We start from the raw sequence: 17,883 nt of genomic DNA, 5'->3' as shown, positions 1-17,883 counted from the left end.
TTTCTACATGGGGTCATTTGCCTCAAGCCCTTCCTGAAGGGTGGAGCCCCCTATCTGTATTGCTGGTTGCACATATTGTTTAGTACACATCAGACAACTAGTTAACATCTTACAAAGCAGAATTAACACATCAAAGACTTTACTGATAGTAAGATCAAAGTAGGCATTTAGTTGTGGTTTTTTTCCCCCTTAATTGAATTGATTTAAGGGATGATATTAAAGAAGCAGTGAGTCTATTGTTAATAATTGTGATAATAAATTTTGACTAACAAGTTGGTTGGATTGAGACATACCTAAAATTCGAGTTGGGGAGATGGCTCAGTGGCTAAGGGTGCTTGCTGCCAAGCCTGATCCCCAGAATCCACATAGTAGAAGAGAGAGAACTGGCTCTTGTGAGTCGTCTTCTGACTGTCACATGTGTGGAATGATACGTGTTTCTGCATGAATGCTTGGGCACACGCATACACACACACACACACAATAAATGAAAATGTAAACATTTCAATACCAACGAGATTCTAGGAGGTGTGGCCTGGCTGGAGGAGGTACCTTGCTGGGGGTGCGTTTTGAGGTTTAGAGCTTGCCCTGACCCTTTCTGTCAGGACTCATCCCTGCTTCCTGGGTAACGAGGTAGAAAGCTCTGTTCCCTTAGGCCCTCCTCATCGTGTGTCTTAGCTACTGTTTTATTGCTCTGACAAAACACTGCAACCACCGCAACTTATAAAACAAAGCACTTAATTGCAGAATTGCTCACAGTTTCAAAGGGTTAGTCCATGGCCATCATGGCAGGAAGCACTGTGGCTGGCAACAGGCACTGCACAGGAGCAGAAGCTGAGGGCTCACGTCTGACTCATAAGTGGCAGGCAGAGAGAGTGAGCCTGGGCCTGGCACAGGCTTTTAAAAATCTTAAAGTCCACCCCTCCAGTGACACACCTCTTCCAAGGTCACACCTCCTGATCCTTACCAAATAGTTCCACTAACTGGGGATCAAGCCCAAACAGTTCCACTAACAAGGAATGGAGCAGTCAATCCTATGAGCCTATTTAGGGATGGAGGGAGCATTCTCATTCAAACTACCACACCACGAGAGACTGAATCCTTCCTCCCTTTGGTCATTTTATGCCGGGTATTTTTTCTATAGCAATTCAGAAGCTGACAGCTACAATCCTCAGATACATCAGAAACCATAGATGCGTGAGAAGCACTGCTTTGGGAAGATGACACGATGAAGGTCCTTTCTATGTCATCACAATCATTCTGCATCCCCCCCCCCCCGCGCGCCTTTGAGTGAGTAGATGGGTTGCTGAATGGGCACATGTACACACGCGCACACACACACACACAATTTTTTAAAAGATAGCAGCATTTCACAAACAAAAAGAATAGCTTATGAGCATTGATTATTTATGGCTTAAAGGAGAGCAACCCACATACAATGATGCTCATCCAGGCTGGAAGAGAAACCAATTTCATTTTGTAATCAAACAGCATCTTGAAATGACATAATGCTTGCCAATAACCTCCCTCTCTCTCACAGGCTGAGCAATCTGCTGATTAACTTTATTTTGTGGAAACCACCTCCATCCATGGTTTAGAGCTTTTAAAACATTAAATGTTCAGTATCCATATAACTCGATCACCACAGTGAGAAATAAGTTGGGCCCGATGGCTCGCACCTGCGCCCCCTGCTCTTGTGCGGCTGACCTAGGAGAATCTTTGCTCGTCAAGGCCAGCCTGGGCCAGAGTAAGACCCTGTCTCCAGACAAACAGACAAATGAATGGGGATACGAAAGGAAAGAAGAGAAGGAACATTTGCTCGTGGATAAATGGCCTATATGGGAAGGTCTAGTCCCAGCATAGTCCAGACACTTCTATTTCTTGCAATAGGGTCATCACCTTGATTTTGAAAGTCACCCACTAGTGGAAATGATGTCACCTTCTCTTAGCCCAACATTTTAGTCAAGTGCATGTCCCACAGTCACACTTGACAACATCTGACAAAACTCCTACACTGTTGAATAGCAGACGCCAAGGAATTAGTTCTTATAGATATTGGACTGCCCTTCCCTCAGAGGCTCCTCCCTATATAAACCAGACATTTTGGTCTCCTCTCTCTTCTTCTCCTTCTTTTCTCTCTCGCTCTCTCTGTGAGCTCTCTTTCTCTTCCCCTCCCCTCTCTCTCCCTTCTCATTGCGACTCCCCTGACCTAAGTCCTTGGGGCTAGTGAATTTACCCACAAGCAGCTTCCCAAATAAACCTGCTTTTAATAAAATCTAATCTGCCTTGAATTACTCATTTCACCAGTGGAGAATTATCATTTATATCTCTCACCAAAATTCATACATAAAAATTTTGATCACTGGCCACTTGGCCCAGGAGGGGCACAAGCCAGAGATAGCCCCCAGCCTGGTGCCACATAGGCCTCTGTCCCTTGCTGCTATGGCATTGGGTGAGCCAGCTGGAGCAATGCTGGAGAGCTCGCCCTAGTGGTGTGGGTACAGGAGAGCTGGCTACCATCCAGGCACAGATCCAGGGCTTTGAGTTGGTTCAGTCCAACATTTGTAAATGCTCTATCAATAAACTGCTGAGACACGTGAAGGAGACCACCCTACAGATCCAACGCTGCAGTATCTCCATGACACAGGGCAACAACAGGATATCCTAGAAGAGTCCTGGTGAGGATCCAGTACTGATAGTGTAGCAGAAGCCAGAGGCCTCGTCGGATCAGACCAATGAGTGAGTCATTGTAATAAACATGTAGAAGCAAAGAAGAGAGGATAAAGGGTATACCGTGACACACTATCGCTTCTGCAATGAGATTCTTTTTTTCTTTTGGAGGGAGAGGTTGCAAGGACAGAGGGCAGGTACGAAGGGATGGGAAGATGAGTGAGATCAGGGTGCATGATGTGAAGTCACAAAGAATCAATAAAAAGTAATAACCAATATAATGGTATAGGAACGGTAACTTAGGGAGGCGGGTGAGTCACGGAGGTGAAGCTACCACAGATGAGCTAAGTGCCTGTATTTACTGCTTTTCTCATTACCTGAAAGAAACCACTCAAGGGAAGAAGGGCTCAGCTTGGCTTACAGTTTGAGGGGGACACCGTCTGTCATGGTACGGAAGGCGTGGAAACAGAGCTTCCCTTTGCCCACAGAGGCAGAAGTGTGAGGTCGCCTGCTCATACCTTGGTGGGTCGGGGAACAGCTTGGGGCAAATAGAGCTTGGCCATAACCGTTAGTGCCAATCTCCCCAGGGCCCACCTCCTCCTCTAGACCCACCAGCTGAGGGCCTGGTGTTCAAACACATGAGCCACTCAGGGACAATCTATACCCAAGCGTAACGTTCCACCTCTGGTCCCCTTAGGGCCTGGCCATCTCATAATGCAAAAGTGCTTCCCAACCAACTTCAAACAGTGCCCCAAAGTCCACTGTCTTCTGAGACTTCGGGTAACTTTTTAACTGTGAGCCCCTCTAAATATAAATAAATCAACAAATAGAAGAAACAAGTCACATATTTTCAATAGATAATAGTGAAGGGTAACACTGCGCTTCCAAATAGGTGGTGGTATAGAATAGCCGAACAAAGAAACAAGTAGGAAAAACAAAACAAAACAAAACCAACAGCGAGCAGGGCAGGCGTTACACCCTACAACTTCATATCAAGAGTTGGCATCTGAGTCTCATGGTGGGACTATTTGGGCTTGAATGTCTTTGGTAGCCCTGTCTCTCCAACTCTGCCCCCTGCAGCACACATTGCTTCTCTCTTGAGCTGTCCAGTCAATGTTCCTTGCCAGGTGTCCTACATTCCTGGATCTCCAGTGTCCTGGGGTCTCCACGGCAATCTAGATGACTTCAGTTTCAGGCATGGCCCACTCAGGAGCTCCACGCACCCACGCTGACTCCACTGTTCTCAGCAGCTGTCTAGAACCTTGGAGCCCAGCCTCTAGGACCCTGTGACTCCTGCAAAGGAGCACTGTGGGCCCCCAATCTGCTGCCGGCTCGAGGTATCACCTGGTTCACTTGTGTCTGGATTACAGTGGCCTCTGAGCATTTTTGTGGCTAGACTGGACAAACTTTTCTCTAGGCAGCCCCGTTAAAGCAGCAAACCCTGCAGCCTGTCTTCTCAGGCACTCTGTGAACGCAATCTCCTTTCAAACGAATTTGTGTGTTTTACCACCCAGAGTCTTCAATGGATGGGTCTTGCTCTTCAAATAACTTTTCTATCCCAGGACCTGGAACTTAGTTTCTCTTTCACTGTGCCAATCTTTTTTTTTTAACAATTACAGCTGCTTTGTTTGTGCTTGCCCTGTCTACACACCTTTCCTGGTCAAACTGCTTGCCTTCTACACCCTGTACCTTCTGGATTCCTCCCCGCCTCCTCTTCCTTCCCTGCTTCCCCCCCCTCCCTCCTTTCTCTTTCCCTCCCTCCCATCTTCCTCTTCATCTCTCTCTGGAAATCAGGCTAAGAGGAGTGAACAATAACTATGCCCTGTGCCGAGGCTTGAGTGCTTTGCTGTCTTGGAATGTCCCCCATCAAATCAATCCATTTGACTCCGTGAAGACACAAAGAAAAGGCAGCTGGATCCAAACGAGCAAGCCACCCCTGCACAACACAGGACCTGCACTGGCCCATCTATCTCACCGTTCTTAGCCTCCAACTGTGAGAGAGAAAAATTCGATTCCTGTGTATGCATGGGTACTCGCATGTGTGCGGTCAGTGGAGGCCAGAGGTCAGCCTCTGGTATGACTCCTCGAGAGTTGTCCACGTTGTTTCTGAGACAAGGCCTTGCACTGGGACCTGGTGCTTGCTGATTAGGCTGACACTGGTCATCAGCAAGCCATGGGGCTTCTCCTGTTCCCACTTTCCCAGAGCTGGGACCATGGGCACACGCCAGGGTGCCCTGCCTTCTTGTGGATGCTAGGGATTGAACTCTGGCCCTCATGTAGATCTCATGCCTCTGCACCTGCACTTCATCCACTGACCTACTTCCCAGCCCAAACTCCTACTCTCAAGAGCTGACTTGCTGTGTGGTGTTCTGTTTTTCATCCTAAATAGGCTTGGGCTATTCTGGTTTTCCACATCGGGATCCAGCCATGATTCAGTCATTACATTAGCTGTTTACTCTACCTCTTTACTGTAGAACAAACCCCTCCCTTTATCTGTCTTGGATACATCATTTGAACAGATCTGCCTCTTGGGTATACTCTGCTAACACAAGTCCTTGACCACCCAGCCCTGTGCATGTTAGTACATCTGAAGCATCCCACTGAGAATGGTGGTCATTTCTATCTGAATAACGGCTGACTTGCTTCTAATAAGTTTGTTCTTGCAAATATCAGTGAGCCTAGACTGGCTTCCCACAGCAACTGCTAGATACTCTATGCCAGTCAAGTGGCATCCAGTTGCCCTGCTCATGTCTGTGAACAGGAAACAGCAGGACAGGAGGGGCAGGGGTCACTCATTCTGCCCTCAAACACTTGCTATGTACCCTGAGCTGATCTCTGTGGTCCTTGATCATTGGCACACTGTGAACTTTTAAAAGAATGCACAATGCTGTTTCTCTCTCTGATGGGATGCTCACTAGGGTGTCCAGGGAACGGAAATGGAGACGTCTTGACATGCTTTTAATGAATGCTAGGCTGATTCTTTGCTCTACACTAAACTAGGGAAAGAAGGGTGCAGTTTGATGAGCTCATCGGACTATAATTGGTGTTTTCCCAGTGATAGCTGCAGCTGTTTACACAGCACCTCCCCCTCCAACTGATATGTAACAGGTAATGCTTCCCCTACCTGTCTAACTGGGTTCTGCAAAAGCAGGAGATGAATTTCTACAGCCAGAGAGCAGCCTCTCCTCCTGAATAGTCGAATGCCCTCTGGTGGTTATCTTGAAGAATGCAAGCAGCAAAGCGGAAAATTAATGTACCCAGGAATTTCTCGTGGAAAATCTTAAGACAAATCTATGTATGAAAGATGGTGGCAGCCGGGCGTGGTGGCGCACGCCTTTAATCCCAGCACTCGGGAGGCAGAGGCAGGCGGATTTCTGAGTTCGAGGCCAGCCTGGTCTACAAAGTGAGTTCCAGGACAGCCAGAGCTATACAGAGAAACCCTGTCTCGAAAAAAAAAAAAAAAAGAAAGATGGTGGCGGACACCTGCAGGCTTAGCACTTGGGGGATAGGGGGCGGAGGAAGAAGAAATGGTCTGAAAGTAACCCTGAGCTATGGGGTAAGAGCCTGTCTCAAACAAACAAAACAAAATAAAACATGCTTTTAAAAATAGCCTGGGTTATTTTTAAAAATATATTAATATATAAATAACACTTGAGTTCCTGAAAATTCATTTACAGACACTTTCAGTTTTAGTTAATCAAGGTGTTTAAACGTTTTAAGCAGGGCAGCACTTCAGTGGGGTGCTTGCTCAAATAACAGAGGTGCGAGGTGAATTCAAGGGAAATCCTTTATTAAACCTGTCACCTACGCCACGCTAAGCAGCCTGTCATTCCCACCTCAAAACTCACTCCCCACACCTGCTTCTGGAAGGCCTGGACTTTTTAGCTCCCTCCAACACAACTCTCCCGACTCCATTTTTTTTTCTTTAATCACCCAAACAACTAGCAATGTTCGTTCCCTTAGATGCAAATGACAACAGGGTTCACTTGTCAACACACACTGAGGCTCCAAGTCCTAAATCAAAGGGATGGAGCAGAGCTAACTAGGGATTCCACAGTGCCCACGGCAGAGCAGGGATTTTGCCCTGGAGAGATGTGGGTGGGCAGAGCTGGAAGGAGAGGCTGGCTACCAACTTCTCTGGATCCCACACTGAACGTCGGGGGAGTGTGTTAATATCACCTAGGGCGAGGCTGGCCTTGGACCAGTCTACCACAGTGAAAGGGAGGCTCCTAAGCTGGCACGGTGGCGCCGACTACCAGGGAACAGGGATATAGATCACGTGACCCAGCTTCTAGGCCAAACCGTTGCTTTAATCACAGGCTAAATGGGGCTGATAATCCCAGATCATGGACAGCTGGCACAGCTCAGCTGCCACAAGGGCCTGAGAAAAGTCCTCACCCCCAGACCCTCCTCTACCCTCAGTATCCGTCTACTTCAGGACGGGTGCCAGAGTTACTGGGGCTTTCTACCATAAATCACAAGGCAGGGTGTGGCGCAAGGCCCCAATTAGCTTGCAACCTTCCTTCGGGGTCATAGTCATTTAACCCTGCGCCAAGGATGCCGGGCCTCGCCCTTCCGTAAGTGTGGGCTGGTGAGATGGTATGTGGTTCTCGTTTCCTGACCAGAAATGCCAAAGTACAAGGCCGGACAAAAATGGATCCCAGGAGGAACAAGAGTCAACTCAGGAAAAGTCCCCAATCACTGACTTGTCACCAAGCCATCTGATCTCTGGGTTGGGGGCTGTCTGCCTTCTCTCTGGGCTCCAGCCAAACCCACCCAGCTTTTCTTAGTTCTCATCGAGGCAGGCGGAATGATCTGTGCACCTTAACTATATTATGTGATCATCTGTGCACCCACCAGTGGTTTCCTGTCACAAGCTGACCATTGACCTATATACAAGGTCCAGGAAATCTCATATCACCTGCCACCTGTCCCTCAGTCCCTCTCAGCACAGCCTCTAGCACATCTTCCCTCCAGCCCGCAGCCTCTGCTCTCCCTGTTGCATGCTAGGCACATTCCTATTCCGGGGCCCACATAGGAGCTGTCCTCTCTGTCCTGGAGTGCACACAGTTTGGACTCCCTGACCCTTTGAGGAGAGCCACCCTGCTCCCACTCTCTAGGGCTGGCTTTATTTTGCTTCGCCGTGTTTATCACTCTAGAGCACAACAAAATAAGTTTATCTTTCCTAACCACAAATACATAAAATAAAACCAAAGAAGGCAGAGGTCCCCCTCGTGTCAGACAGTTCCCACTGTTCATTCCTTCCTGCTGGTCTATCTGTAGCATTGGTCTCTGTCGTAACCTTACGGAGAAGAGCTGCTTCCGGAAGCAGTGATGGGGATCCGTCTTCAGTCCCGCTTTTGCTTTTATCGGTTTGGTTTTCTGAGACAGGGTCTCAATTACAGCTCAGACTGGCCTGTAACTTGTAATCCTCCTGCCTCAGCCTCCTCGTGTTGGGCTTGCCTAGTTCTAAGACTCATTCGAGGGATACATAACAACCATGGAGCAAGGCGCACATTTTTAGTGGAACTCTGACCCAGCCCTCAAAACTCATATTGAGGCCTAGCCCCTGGTTCCTCAGATGAGACTATGTCTGGAGACAAGGTCTTTACGCGGGCAGTTACGGTTACATAGGGGCGGGGTCAAATGGGCAGGCCTAGTCCATATTGATAGATGTCCTTGTCAGAAGAAAAGACCTGAACATACAAGTGACGACAGGATTTTCTTACAGAAAGACACCCATGAGACAGGAAGTCAGTAAAGTCATTGTGTGAGATAGTCTTGTGTCAACTTGACGCAAGGTAAAGTCACCTGAGGGGAGGGAACCTCAGTTAGGAAAAGGCTTCCATAAGATGGGGCTGGATGCAAACCTGTACAGCATTTTCTTAATTAGTGATCGATGGGGAAGGTCCCAGTCCATTGTGGTTGGTGCCATCCTCAGGCTGGTTGTCCTGAGTTCTACAAGGAAGCAGTCTAAGCAAGCCAGAGCGAGCAAACCAGTAGGCAGCACCCCTCCATGGCCTTTGTATCAGCTCCTGCCTCCAAATTCCTGCACTGTGTGAGATCCTGTCCTGAGTTCCTTCAGTGATAAACAGTGAAGTGGGAAAGTAAGCCAAATAACCCCTTTCCTCCCAAGTTACTTTGGTCATGGTGTCTCATCACAGCCATAGCAATCGTAACTAAGACAGCCACACACCCTGTGAATGCTTGACCGCTGATGGCTACCTTTGGAAGATCAGAAACGATGGTTTCCTTGGCAGCGGCGGACCACCGCACCCTTGTGTGGTTCCAGGGATTGACCTAACTGGGGCAGCGAGAGAATGAAGGCCAGACAGACATAGAGACAGAGACAAGCCTCTGATGGAGAGGCTGCAGCACCCCAGAAGCATGATTAGTCTATACAGCTGAACAAGTAGGCATAGTTAGGTGATCTCAGTAGGTGCAGTCTCTGTAGGAGAGCAGTTTTCAGGCTGTAAACATTCCAGGGAGAAAGCTTTGATGAGCATTTCCTGCACATTGCACCAGCATCGACATTCAGACTAGAGGCTAGGCCATGCCTCTAAAGTCTCACCAATCCCATAGGTCTGTTAAAACCACACACTCACTCAGGAACTCACTCAGTCTCTACAGAGGACCGGCCTTATCATCTGCTTCCTATAGGAAGAAGGGTACCCACTGGGTAGCTATCTTAGAGTTTTATCGCTCTAAAGAGACACCATGACCAATGCAACTCTCATAAAAGCAAACATTATTCAGGACTGGCTTACAATTTCAGAGATTCAGTCCATTATCATCGTGGTGATGCACAGCCTCATGCAGGCAGACATGGTGCTAGAGGAGCTGAAAGTTCTACATCTCTATCCAAAGTACAGCTAAGGAGACGACCATTGTGTCTCATACTGGGCAGAGCTTGAGCATATATATTACCTCAAAGCCCACCTACACAGTGACACACTTCCTCTAACAAGGCCACGCCTCCTAATAGTGCCACACCCCAATGAGCCAGTCATTCAAAGACAAGAGTTTATGGGGGTCACACCTATTCAAACTACCACAGTAATCTTTTCGCTTGGAAAAGCCCATTTAAAATGCAGATGGTTTCCCCACACTCTACACACATGGTGTAGAGCAGCCAACGTTGGAGGGTCTCAGAATGAGGACAATGCTAATGGCCTGCAGTGTCCAAGTTGGCTTTGTGTAGCTAACTCCGACCAGACTCAAGAGTCAGATAGCTGTATAACCAGGAGGACCCATAATGGTCATGGGCTTAGTGGCTACAGCACCACCAATGGCCGTAGCTGAGACACGTACTATTTATCATCTCAGGTGCTGGGACCCATCTGAGTGAGACAGGAAAAGTTAGGCTCAGGGAAGGAGGCAGCTGACATTCAGAGGAAGCGGAAGTGCAATCATTTTTCATTTCCCTGCTCATCTGTTCCTCTTCCTCCTCCTCCAGATCACACCTCTTCGGCTCCCTGGTGCTCCCGAGTTTGCTGCTTGTTGTCTTGATTGATTTTATGTACATGGGTGTTTTGCCTGCATATAAGTCTGTCTACCATATGCATGCGTGCTGTGCTCCTGGAGGCCAGAAGAGGGCGCCAGATACCCCCAGAACTGGAGTTTAGACAGTTGTGAGTCGCCTTGTGGGTGCTGGAAATTGAACCCAGGTCCTCTATGAGAATAGTCAGTGCTCTCAACGGCTGACCCATCTCTCAAGCCCTGTTTGTTTGAGACAGGGTGCCATGTAGCTCAGGCTGGCCTAAAACTCACTATGTAGTTGAGGATGGCCTTGTATTTCAGTCTTCCTGCCTCCAGCTCCCCGAGCACTCGATTATAGGCAAGTGCCACCATGCCTACTTCCTAGCTTGCTCTTGAACTCCATCCCCCTCGCTCGCTCTCTACCTAGATCTACATGAACAAGAACTGACCAATCAGTTGTCCTTTCTACCCCCTCCTACCCCACCCCCACTGGTTTAAGGACTGAAGGACTGTCATACTTGAGTTATGGTGGGGATTGTAGTACTTGGATATAGCTTTAGGAGTTGAAGCCTTGGTCCCCAACTGGACATAGGCACTATTGAAAGGTGATTGGCTTGTAGGGATGCTAAATTCACTATGGAGCAATTCACTGATGAGTTCTTTACCAACTGGAAGAAGTAGGTCACTAGGCACATCCCCGGTACAGTACTTTCTTTTTACCTCTGTGGTTTCTGGTTGTTGTGAAGCGAGCAGACCCGCTCTGACCCATCCTCCAGGAACTGCTATCACCACGCTCTGTGTCACCACAGCCCATAACAGCAGAGCAAGCAACCGTGGACTGAAACTTCTGAGCTCATGAGCTGAAATAACTCTTAAGTTGTTAACATCAGACATTTGGTCATTACAACAACAGGCTACCTAATACAAAGTCAACCCACTGTAAGTTGGAAGGAGACATCTATAATGAATTCCTTACACATAACTTACTGAACGTCCCAGCTGAGCAACAAAGTCCACTGCAGTCTCTGCTGCTCCTCGTGACGCTGAAGCTATGTAGGAGACACAGCTTGCAGCTGCCACCACCCAGATGCGAGAGAGAAGACCTGGTTATACATCGCTAGCCTTGTGTTATAGTTAGCTACCATCAACTTTACATAAACCCGAGAAGAGTTAGAACCTCATTGAAGAATCACCTTTATCAAATCGGCCCCTGAGTGTGTCTGCGAGTATTTTCTCCCTTGACAACTGGTGTGAGAGGCCCCAGAGCATTGTGGGTAGCTGGGCCTGAGCAGTATAAGAAAGCTAGTTGGGCAAGCCAGTAAGCAGTGTCCCTTCATGTTTTCTGCTTCCATTTCTGCCTTGGCTTTCCTGGAGGATGGGCTGTGACACAGAAGTGTAAGTTAAAATAAACACCTTTTCCTCCCCTAAGCTGGTTTTGGTCAGTGTTTTGATCACAAGAGAAAAGCAAACGAAGACACCATAGAATAGATTAAAATTCAAAACCCATTGTATGATCTCTTCAGAAGGTGTTTGTTTTCATACTGCTTTCTTTTTTAGAAGTATTCCTTTATTTTTATTTCATGTGTATTTTTGCCTGCTTGTTAGACTCTGTACAACATGCATGCAGTATCAGCGGAGGCCAGAAGAGGGCGGCAGATCTCCAGGAACTAGAGTTACAGAACAGGGGCTGAGAATTGAACCCAGGTCCCCTGGAAGAGCAGCAAGTGATCTTCACTGGGGAGCCATCTCCCCAGGCCCTGTACTGTCTTCTCTTTCTAGCCATCAGCAGTATGCTAGGCTGAGCTGGTGACGTGAAGAACAGGCAATGAGACAGTGGAGCATGGGGTAGCCAAGTTCTGCTGAGACGGTGGAGCATCGGGTGGCCAAGCTGGCATTTAAGCTGAGGATTTTTAACTTGAACCCTTGTCCTCTGGGGCCATCGGTAGCGTGAGAGAGCCTTTGAGCTGAAGTTCCAGACTCTGGCAGAGGCCGTAGGGTCAAGAGATTCCCAAACACTAAGTTGATAGAATGTTAACTCTGAATGTGGCTTTCAGCAGACTTAGTTCTTCGCATCTTTAGACAGAGGAGGAGTGCCTTAGTTACTCCCACGTTGCTGTGGTAAAATACCCTGACAGAAGCAACTCAAGAGAGAAAAGATTTAGTTCAGTTGACAGTCCCTAGGGGGCCTGACTTGTGAGGGAAAGCACAGTAGCAGAATCAGGAGGCAGAGAGTGAATGGGAATGGGGCGGGGCTAGAAAGCCTCAGAGCCCGCCTCCAGTGGGCTACTTCTTCCAGTGAGCCCCACCCCTTCAAGATTCCAACAGCTTTGCCAAACAACGCCACCTGCTGAGCAACAAATGTCCAACACATAAACGTATAAGGGACATTTCTTTTGTTGTTGGTGGTGGTGGTGGTTTTTCGAGACAGGGTTTCTCTGTATAGCCCTGGCTGTCCTGGAACTCACTTTGTAGACCAGGCTGGCCTCGAACTTAGAAATATGCCTGCCTCTGCCTCCTGAGTGCTGGGATTAAAGGCGTGCGCTACCACGCCCGGCTCATGAAGGGACATTTCTTATTCAAACTGCTGGGAGATCTACCTCTGGTGCTGTTAGACACAGGTTTCACGATTAATGTTAAAGTTCTTCTTGTAAGTATGCCTTTTGAGGTTTACTTTCTTGTAAATGAGCAACTATGGTGGGACATGGGGGTGATTTGATTCCCTAATTGACAGCTATACAGACTATCCTGGAACCCTGGCTGCCTAGAATGAAGAAAAGCGAATCAAGCAGACAGCCAGACTAACATTATAGCACCAGCTGTTCTGAACATCCATTCCACAGATGTCTTGAGGAAGCAGTATGGCAATCGCAGCCATAGTCCTATGACAGGAAGATTGAAATTCCCCTGAAGTCGTTCTCATACCAGGCAAAGGGGAAATACTTTCCAGTGGACTACCGGAGGGACAGCAGTGACTTTTGCCATGACCAGTGTAAACACAATCCTTCATTTGCACAAAGGCCTACTGGTGATTGGTTCTAATCTTCTGGCAAAATAAGTTGATTGTCTGTCACAGCTCACTTCATGGGCCGTCCAGGAAACACCCTCCTGTGCTGTCCCTGGGGGTGTGACATTAAACCCAATAAAACGATCCTCTCAGGTGTTCTTTTCTGGCCTCTCTTGAGAGCTATCTGTAGTAGGCTGGCCTGAACTGGTAGACGGAGGGAAGCAGAGGTGTTGGTGCAGATATCCGAATGTCAGCGGCAGAAAGGACAGATCATCTGCTGGAGGGCTGATACCCGAATGTCAGCAGCAGTGGGGGCAGATCATCTGGCTGGGGGCTGCAGAGGCAGCAGAGCTAGGGGACTGACAGCTTTGACAGGCGCAGGAGTACTGGAGCTACATTGGAGACTGGCTAGTGGCCACAGGAGTAGTGAGCAAACACGGCAGTAGTGGTAGACCCTACAGGAATTGCTGGTGGCCTTGAAAGGGCAGAGATGGGGCTGGTAAGAGCAGCCTTAGAGTGACAGTGGAGAGGGAATGACAGCGACAAGATCACAGCAGAGAGGTAGAGTGGAGGTGACACATCAGCAGTGGCAGCGGCAGGCACTGTGGCAGAGTACCAAGAGCAGTAACACTAGTCTCTTGTCTAGGGCTGCACAGGAGTAGAAACCCTCATTACTGTAGGGCTAAACATTACTGGGTCCCGGGGGATCCTAGCAGACTCCACCCAGCCCTGCCTTGCTCACCATGGTCCTGGCTCATTGCTGTCCCCTGCTCAGCGCTGCCCCACCCACTGCCGCCAAGAAGCCAAGGTTACAGAAACCCTAGAACACAGTAGAAAAGTGTCTCTTGACCTACCACAAGTTTTCCCCATATAAGGCTCATATGCTTGAATTTTTGATCCCCAGCTGGTGGAACTGTTTGAGAAGGATTAAGGGGGGTGGCCTTGTTGGAGGAGGTATGTTACTGGGGGGTGGACTTTGAGATTTCAAAAGACTTGAACTTGAGCCACCCCAGTCCCAGTGATTCATATTCTCTCTCTCTCTCCCTCTCCCTCTCCCTCTCCCTCTCCCTCTCCCTCATCCTCCCCCTCCCCCTCTCTCCACCATCCCTCCCTCTTTCCCCTCTCCCCCTGCAGATCAAGACATAACCCCTCAAGCTGTTCTTATACCATGCCTTTGCTCTGCCACTATGGACTCAAAAACAAAAGTAACTAAGACTGAGCCCCACTTAGCATCAAGACTGATTCTATAAAAAGCACAAAATGTGACAGTCAAGATTGTCACAACCTCCCTGTGGGTATAAGCGGGTCCCAACAGCTAGGTCTTAATACCCCTGTTAATTCTGCACAGGGACTCTGCTGGTATCTAAGATGGCAAAAGGCACCTGTCTATAGGAGCTCCATCAGTAATGTGAATGTGTGAACCCAGCCAAGTGTGAGTCAGGAGATGGAAGAATCCCACCTCTTTTTTTTTTTTTTTTTTTTTTTTTGGTTTTTCGAGGCAGGGTTTCTCTGTATAACCCTGGCTGTCCTGGAACTTACTTTGTAGACCAGGCTGGCCTCAAACTCAGAAATCTGCCTGCCTCTGCCTCCTGAGTGCTGGGATTAAAGGTGTGCGAATCCCACCTCTTAACTAACACAGGCCAGCTGGGTATGTGAGTCTTCTCTTCAGTTCCTAGTACACAGAAAGCTGAGGCAGGGGGATTTGACATTCAAAACCACCTTGGGCTCCCAGTGAAACTTTGTCTCAACAAACTAAAACCAGACAAACTAAAAAGCGAGCATAACAAAACAAAAACAAAAACTACAGCTGCAGAGATGCTCAATGGTTAAGAGCCTTTGCAGCTCAGGGCACCAGCCCAGATCGGAAGGAACCCATGCCACTGGTCTGGTGGAGCTCCTGCATGCCTGGGTCCCACTGGTCCCAGTTACTCCCTGGTGTTGGGGCAGATGTTGTGTCCTCTTCAGTTCTGATCCTATGATCCCGGGCGTGTTAGAGCACCTGAGAGTGGCACTTCCTCTGGGTGTTGTTGGACTGGCTGCAGAGTTTACAACCAAGGTCTGCTCAGGGCACCTGCCCAGACCGGAAGGCTCAGGATCTGCTCTTAAGGAAGTGTTGTGAACAGGGCTGGGAACCCGCTGGGTGAGGCTTTAAAGGTGATGTCTTTCCTCCAGTTAACACATCTACCTCAGAGGTTCCCGCAGAGAGGCTGAAGAAATATAAGTACTGAGGCAAAGAAATGTCTTTGCAGCAACAACAGAGGATTGCTTCCAGCCTACAACTTCAGAAGACCAGGAAAGATGAGCAGGTGCTAAAGAGAAGAAAGAACGAACTGTTCCCCACACATTTCTTCGGAATATCACATGGACTTTGTCCAGCTTATGCTGAAACAAAAATCCACACCCTTGTGAGGATCTGTGAGGCAGATGCTACCTACTCTCTGTCAGCCCCTGCTGCACTGTGATAATTAGATCCTCTCAGTTACCTGCTGGGCCCTGTGCTATCTGACTGAGGGTGGCAAAGAGTACGTCCATCATGTGGTGACCACCAGCATCCTACCCGGGCTTGTAGAGCCTAGGACCAGCTCAGAACTCAGTGTCTTGACCCCTTGTCTCCACACTATGGGCAGCATTGTGGCTGGAACAGACGAACAGACCCAAATGGCCATTGATGCTGGCATGTTGAAGATGTTGGGCCAGGTCCTGAAGCACCCAAAGTCCTCCATCTACATGCTGGCTTCCCGGACTGTGAGCAACGTGGCCGCTGGGCCCAGACACCACATCGAGCAGCCGATTTTGTGTAACTTGCTGCCTGTTTTGATAGACCTACTAAGGAATGCAGAATTAAAAGTCCAGAAAGAGGTTGTGTGTACCGTGGCTAACATGGCAACTGGGGCCTCTCAGGGCCAGCTGACTCTGCTTGCCCACTCGGGAATCTCGGAGCCAATGCTGAGTCTGCTCACTGCTCCAGACACGGATGTTGTCATTGTCATCCTTGACACCGTTTCTTTTTTTTTTTTTTTTCCCTTGTTTTTTTGAGACAGGGTTTCTCTGCATAGCCCTGGCTGTCCTGGAACTCACTTTGTAGACCAGGCTGGCCTAGAACTCAGAAATCCGCCTGGCTCTGCCTCCCAAATGCTGGGATTAAAGGCGTGCCCCACCACGCCCATCTTGACACCATTTCTTATGTCCTCCAGCTAGACAATCTACAGGAGAAGAAAAGGCTGTGTTTTCAGATAGAGGAAGTTGGTCCTTACCGCACCACCACAACACTTACATCAGCAATGGTGTCCTGGACGCCACTGAGAAATATTTATGTGAGGAGGAAGATGATGACCGTTTGCCCAGGCCTGGGCTAAGAGTGTGACTACGCAGAGAACTAAGACATCTCACACACCGGATTTCAGCTGGAGTACCGATCAGTCTTGGACTTCCACACGACTTCTGGTGATAGCACGGACCACGAACATCCACACGGTCTCTGGTGGCAGTACAGATCTCGGACATCAGCTGGGCCCTCTGCCACAGCAAGAACCACGGACAACACCATAGCCCTCTACAGCAGCACAGGCCAGTTACATCAACATGGCTTCAGGGGGCAGCACAGACCAGACACAGTGGCATGACCTTCAGTGGTAACACAGGCCACCAACATTAATACCTCCCCCAGCCGCAGCAGGACCATGGACCCAAGCACGGGCTGGGCTGCAGTGGTCAAATATACACAGCTAACAGTATTTACCAGCTGAGGAGTCTAACTGACTAGGGACTGTGTTTTTTTGTTTTCGTGGCTGTTGCTAATCTTTTTTGTTAGTCTGCTTTATTTGGGGAATTGAGCCTCTGCTGCTGGTGTAGACCTGAGTTCAGGGTTCAGTCTCTACCACCCACATGGTACTCTTGATGCTTTGAAACTCCAGTTTCAGGGGATCTGATGCCCTGGTCTAGATTCTGTGAACACTGTGAATGACCACGGTGCACAGCTATGCCTGCAGGTGAAACACTCACACAAATACAATATAAATCAATCAAGCAAGCAAGCAATCAGCATATCAACAAATGAATGAGTCAACCTCTTAGCTCAGCATGAAGTCAAGAGACATTGAGTGTAGTTTAAGCATATATCCTGGGCTGATATGCAGCTATGATAATGAAAACAGTATCACTCATTCCTTTCCCAGTGAATCCGCCCTTTCAGTGTGAGGGAGCAATGGCCATAGCATCTGCTTTCCTTAGAAGCTTGTAGTCTGAGTTGGGGAGCATCAATAAGAGCAAGAGTGGACAGAGCAGCTGCTCCTCCAGGGATGGGCCCAGCCTAGGCTCCCCTAGCGCAGGAGAGGTGGCTACAGAGGCCACACTTTTAATTTGGTGCAGTGATCTTGCTCAGGTGGGAAACACGTGTCAGGAAAGAGAGATATCCATTAATCCCCAAAACTATCTGCCCCATAATCCTCTTGGTTTGACTGTGTGAACCCCCAAAGGCATCTGTGACCTCTTCCTGTGCCATTCAGGAGGGGCACCTGATTCGACTGTTAATTTGCGCTATGCAAACAAACCCACGGGCAAAGTGGCACTGTTGGCATTTAAAACGCATCATACAAAAAAAACCGAGAGAACAGTGCACTGAGGAATAAAAGGGCCTGTCAATCAGCCACGTCCTTCTGTGCACTCAGTCTGTCGGAGCTCTGCCACCTAGACCTGATGCAGGAGCACTTCTCAATTAACAGGGACTTAATGGG

At 48.6% G+C, this 17,883-nt stretch overlaps 1 pseudogene; it reads left to right on the top strand.

The window, feature by feature from the left end:
* The first annotated feature begins 1,665 nt into the window (after window positions 1-1,665).
* LOC110300877 (importin subunit alpha-8 pseudogene) lies at window positions 1,666-16,514 on the top strand (annotated as a pseudogene).
* Window positions 16,515-17,883: the final 1,369 nt, after the last annotated feature.

This window comes from Mus caroli, unplaced genomic scaffold (genome assembly GCF_978045245.1).
Source record: "Mus caroli unplaced genomic scaffold, Mus_caroli_1 scaffold_10, whole genome shotgun sequence".
NCBI classification, from domain to species: domain Eukaryota; kingdom Metazoa; phylum Chordata; class Mammalia; order Rodentia; family Muridae; genus Mus; species Mus caroli.
The sequence above is the reverse complement of the archived record's forward strand: the minus strand, read 5'-3'. Positions and strand labels throughout refer to the sequence as shown.